The sequence below is a fragment of the Pseudophryne corroboree genome, chromosome 1 (assembly GCF_028390025.1).
Source record: "Pseudophryne corroboree isolate aPseCor3 chromosome 1, aPseCor3.hap2, whole genome shotgun sequence".
Taxonomy (NCBI): domain Eukaryota; kingdom Metazoa; phylum Chordata; class Amphibia; order Anura; family Myobatrachidae; genus Pseudophryne; species Pseudophryne corroboree.
In genome coordinates, this window is record NC_086444.1 from 139,334,253 (window position 1) to 139,340,252 (window position 6,000).

Below are 6,000 nucleotides of genomic sequence, written 5' to 3' on the forward strand. Positions count from 1 at the left end.
CGGGTAGCGGTGGGGTTAACCCGCGGTCAGCCGCTGACCGGCGGGTGACCTCACCGCTAGCCGCTAAGTTCCCACCATTGAATATAATGGACGGGGCTGTGCGATGCGCTGTCTGAGTTCAGACAGCGCACAGCCAATCAGGTGAGCGCACCGAAGTTGCGCTTCCTGATTGGCTTTAGAGACCTTTCAGTGACAGCTGTCACTGAGAGGTCTCTCTGCATTCGGGGATAGGGGTCCCATGTGTCAGCATGGGACCCCTTTCAGTCCGTTTGGTCGGGTGTCCGGTTTGTTATTTTCTACAAGTACGTGGATTTATCTCTGGACCCTGGTTGAGGTGAGTATATTGATCTTTTATTTTCAGGTATCCGTGGATTCTACATGGAGAAGAGGACCGATGTCGGCGTGTGAACATAGGTAAGTATGTGTGTGTCGACGTATGAAATAAAGTTTTACTGTCGACGGTGTGTGTGTCCTGTTTTTATTTGGGTATTTTTTTTCCAGTAGTACTACAGGTACCAGCGGGCCCGCTTTTCTCCCGCATGCTGGTACTTGTGGTTCTCCAAGTACCAGCCTGCGGGGGAGGCTTGCTGGGACTTGTAGTACTGCTGGAAAAAACAATATTCTTTTCATGATCACAAAAGGCTATCAGCCCCCCCATCCGCAGCCCATTGGATGGGGGGGGACAGCCTCGGGCTTCACCCCTGGCCCTTGGGTGGCTGGGGGGGGACCCCTTGATTGAAGGGGTCCCCACTCCCCCAGGGTACCCCGGCCAGGGGTGACTAGTTGGATATTTAATGCCACGGCCGCAGGGCACTATATAAAAGTGACCCCCGGCTGTGGCATTATCTGTCCAGCTAGTGGAGCCCGATGCTGGTGTTAAAAATACGGGGGACCCCTACGCTTTTTGTCCCCCGTATTTTTGGCACCAGCACCAGGCGCAGAGCCCAGTGCTGGTTTTAAAAATACGGGGGATCCCCTGTCAATTTTTTCCCCGCATTTTTAGAACCAGGACCAGCTCGAAGAGCCCGAGGCTGGTCATGCTTTGGAGGGGGGACCCCACGCCATTTTTTTTTAGGATTTTACCGTTCCAGCAATAAAAAAAAAAAATAATATTTTAAAAAATATATAAATAATATTTGTGCCTCCAAAAAAAAAAAAAAAAAAAGTACCTAATCCCTTCTAATATAAATAGATCTGCTATTCCCCCAAAAAAAAAACACAAAAAAAAACATGTTTAAATTTTTTTTATTTGTTTTCACCCTCCAAAGTGTGGCGGATTGAAAATGACGAATTTGCTGTCTAAAAGCACTGCTGTCGAATTTCCAAACTTGAATTGAATATGCTTTGGTCGAATTGCAGCACTTATATCATTGCAGAAAAGTCGAATTTGCAAAAATTCGAATTTCAAAAAGTCGAATTTTGAAAGTCCGTTTTTTGGTCGGAAAGCACTGAATTGCATAGGCGAATTTTTTTTTTTGGTCGAAAATGACCCGAAATGCGACAATTTCGGGAATTCGACCGCAATTGCATATACCCCTATGTATATTATACAGGGAGTTCGGAAAATCTCTCCGCAGTATCTGTGTGCTAAGCAGGTCTCCTTGCAGAGAATAGGGGGTATCCAATTACCTACGAAGAAACATTGGGTGCGAAAAACTTAAGTTTTTTGCAAATGCGGCTAATTGGATACCCTCCAATGTGTGCTAAGTAATATAACATCATTGTTTTGAAACACCTTATTCACATGAAATAAAGGAGAATTCATTACTTATCTGTGTTATGTGTTGTCTCTCTCTGGCTTCCCACAGTTGCAGAGGAGATCTGCAGCCAGAGACAGCGTTCACTGTAGAGGGACTTTCCAAACTCACTGTTTATATGGTATGCACTGATAATGTCAACATGGTCTAATATCAATAGTTTGACACTGTGGATGTCGACAGTCGATCTTAGGCTGCGTGTAGGGTTAGGGCTGTTATCATCTGAAACTCTGTATTGACATTGTGACTGCCAACATTCTGTCAATGTCGACTTAACGTATGTCAATTTAGCTACCAGGTCTACATTTCTAATGTTATTCAGTAAAGTCAGCGCCGGCAGCTGTGCGCTCCCTAATGAATTGCTAGTTGGCGCCGGCATGCAAAACGCTTGCACTCCCCCCATAGAAGTGAGGAGCAGTGTTAACCTTTTATTATATAGATATATGTGTATATTACATATACATATATATCTATATATAAGGATACACTGATGCATCCTGATGACAATTTAAGTAATTGAAAAGTTAATAGCAACCATGGGCTGTGAGTGCCGCACACCTCTTCTTTACATTTTGCTGCTGCAATTGTGAGGGCATCGGGTGAAGTTGTTACTATCATGTGAGTGCTGGACCAATAGTTGAGTGTGTGTGTGTGTGTGTGTGTCTATCTATCTATCTATCTAAACAAAAACGATTTAACTTTATCCTGCGCTAGGAAGAAGTTGCACCTCTAGAATAACCCTTCTGCTAGACCAGGGTAAGGAAAATACAATAGAAAACAGATTCTGAGGGCGCACAATTAATACAATTAAAATAAAAAATTCATCCGGCAACCGAATACATATATTAAAAATGTATTAAACAGAATTTAAGACAGTCACTTTTTTTTTTTGCAAAACTGATTTTTATTGAGTTTTTGAATATAAATGTAGGAGTACATTCGGCAAGCAAAACACAAAACACAAAACATGTAAACATGTAGAAAACGAGGAGATAAGAGCAGCTAAACAGTAAATTGTCTCACGTACTTCGGTCTCTCCAATAAATGGTATTTTGTAGTTGTAGACCCCTGTAGGTGTGGTCCAGACAATTTTTAGGTAAATATTTAAGTAATAACATTGTAACTTAAAGAGTGAGTTTGGGAAAAAAGGGGGGTTTAGAAGGGAGGAGGTGAGGGAAGGGTGAAAAGAGCAGGGGGGGGGGTGGGGATAGAAAGAGCACTACTACTTGGTTTTTACTGGTTTGGGTAAGGTGCCTTCCAGGCGTGTACCCAAGATGTTGTGTATGGAGGAATTGTTACATTCTTCATCATTTATGTTCATGGAGTGAGGGCTAAAAACATAGAGTCAGAGGTGGGTATATAGGGTGAGGGAGAAAATATAAAGGTGAAGGAAAAGCATACATGGGGGTAATTGATGGCATGGGAGATGAGAAGGTATTATACCAGACGTACAACCCGACAAACAATCATGCAGGGGGAAGGGGTAAAATTGTTATTCAAAGAAAGATGTGTGGTTAATTCCCACAGTTGCGTTATCTAGTTGGTCCTTTGGACATCTTCCACAGGGGGTTTTCAAAGGCTGAGGTTATTTGCGTTTGGGTGTCCGGGTCTAGGGTGGACAAATAAGGACTCCATTTTTTGTGGAACTTCGCAAGACTGGAATAACCCGTGAGAATGGTAGTTTTGCGGTCAAAATAAATATATGTCAGCATAACTTTTAAGACTTCAGCTAAAGAGGGGATGGATCTGACAACCCAGCGTTTCAGGATCATTTTTTTTGCGATCGTAAAAAGCATGGTAAACATGGGATATAGTGGCTTAACCCCAGGTATCGAGTTCCACGTTGAGAAATTCATACATAGGCAAGCCCTCGGGTCTGGGCGTAGAGAGATGTGGAAGTTGGAGTTAATAAATCCTAACACTTTATTCCAAAAGCGCTGGATCCTAGTACAACTCCAGAGACAATGGTAGAAGGTGGCTCTGGCCCCTTTGCATTTAGGGCATTTATTAGAGTTGGAGGGGCTATCGGCATCTTGGTTGTAAGGTGGTAAGTATGCTCTATGTATGGTTTTGAGGTGGACCTCTTGAAGGTATGCAGAGTTCAATATTGATAAGGTGCGTTGATGGTGGCTAAGCAGTTGGTCGTAGGAGGTGATATTCGAGATCTCTGATTGCCATGCTGCAGCTAGTTTTGGTAGGTATGTTGTGGCTGGAATGTTCACTAGGTGAGTATATAGCTGTTTGATTTTGTAAGCTTTGGACTCCCATTGCTTTAAAATTTTTGCTAGTGGGGAGAGGTGAGTTGTGTGAGGGGGATTAAGGTTAAGTGATGTCAGGTAGTGTCTCACTTGAAGGTACATGAAGAAGTGAGAGGAGGGTAGAGAATATCTGTCTCTCAGCGTTTCAAATTGCGTGATGTGTCCGCCTGGATCGAAAACCTGTGATGCAGAGCACAGCCCCCTCTCCCGCCATTGGAGGAATAAGATGTTGTGAAGAGATGGAGGGAAGGATGGGTTTCCCCAGAGAGGTATATATGTGGAAGCAGTGTGGTTTAGTTTTAATTTCTTATGGATTTTCACCCAGCTAAGATAGGTGTCTCTGAATAGAGGGTGTTTCAAGATGGGGGGTGGAATCAGGGCCTTTTTTGTGTGTAGAAGAGCACCAGGAGAGAATGGGCTGAGGGCATTCGTGTCTAAGGCTAGGTCTGTGTAAGTGCTCTTGCCCAGTAGCCAGTCTGTGGCATATCGAAGGAAGATTGTAAGGGAATATGATGCAAAATCTGGGACTCCGAACCCTCCCTCTGACTTGTCCATCACCAGCTTCGCAAAAGCTATCTTGGGCTTCTTTCCTTGCCAGATAAAACGGGTCATAGCTCTGCGCAGCTTGATGATGTCCAGGTCCTTGAGGCCAATTGGAAGGGATTGCATGATATAAAAGATTTTCGGAAATATTACCGATTTAAGGACTGCAATCCGTCCCATCATAGATAGGGGAAGAGTGGCCCAGCCCTCTAGTTTGGTAAGGACAGTAGAGATAACTGTTGAAAAATTTAGCTCATATGTACTAGCATTATCTCGCGGGATACTGATTCCCAAGTATTTGAGGTGTGACTGTGTGATCGTGAAGGTAGTGGTCTGCGTGAGTGTGGAGAGCAAGGAGGGGGAAACATTTAAAGGAAGTAATTCTGATTTTTCAACATTAATCTTGTATCCCGCCGTTGTACCAAAATCTGAGATCAGGCGTAGGATTTCAGGGATAGATGAAAGTGGGTCAGATATAAATAAGAGCATGTCATCTGCAAATAAGGCGACCTTAAGTTCGGTTGTCCCAACAAAGATACCAGTGTAAGAGGTAGAGAGTCTAAGGGCAATGGCCAAGGGTTCCAAGGCAATGGCAAATAGAAGAGGGGATAAGGGGCAGCCCTGTCTTGTACCTTTTCCAATAGAAAAGGGGTTGGAGAGGAAGCCGTTGCAAGATATTTGGGTAGTTGGAGATGAATAAAGAGTTTTGATAGCTTGGATAAAGGGTTTTGGGTAGCCAAATCGGTGTAGGGTAGTATAGAGGTGTGGCCATTCGACTAGGTCGAAGGCTTTTTCCGCATCTAGGGATAGGATGGCAGAGCCTGTGTGAGCTGAATCGGATTGGCAGGAGTGTAACGCTGCTATCACCTTTCTCACGTTGACCACTGAATGCCTGCCGACTATGAAGCCGGTCTGATCTGGATGGATGGTGTGGGGAAGCGTGAATTTTAGGCGGTCAGCTATAATTTTTGCAAAAAGCTTGTAGTCCAGGTTCAGCAGGGATATTGGGCGGTACGAGCCGGGGAGCGACAGGTCCCTTCCAGGCTTTGGGAGTAGTTTAAGGATGGCTGAGTTGAAATGTGGAGGGGGGGTCTTCCCTAGCAACAGGGAATTGAAAACCTCAACTAGGATAAAATCAAATTTGTGGTGGAGCATTTTATAAAATTCCCCAGTATAGCCATCGGGGCCTGGGGCCTTATGAGGCTTCAATTGCCCAATTGCCAGGCGGACTTCAGTTAGAGTAATTGGGGATAGAAGTTGAGAAGCCAGTTCTTCCGACAGGGCTGGGTAAGGGAGAGCCTCCCAAAAGAAGGAGGAGGGCTGGTGTGTCCCTGAAGGGGGTGAAGAGTGGGTGGGCTCTGGAGGGTGAGTGGGGGTGTTGGGCTGGGGTGATGTTGTTTGTGAGGGAATGTTTGGACTGTTTGACGTATAAAGCTGTGAGT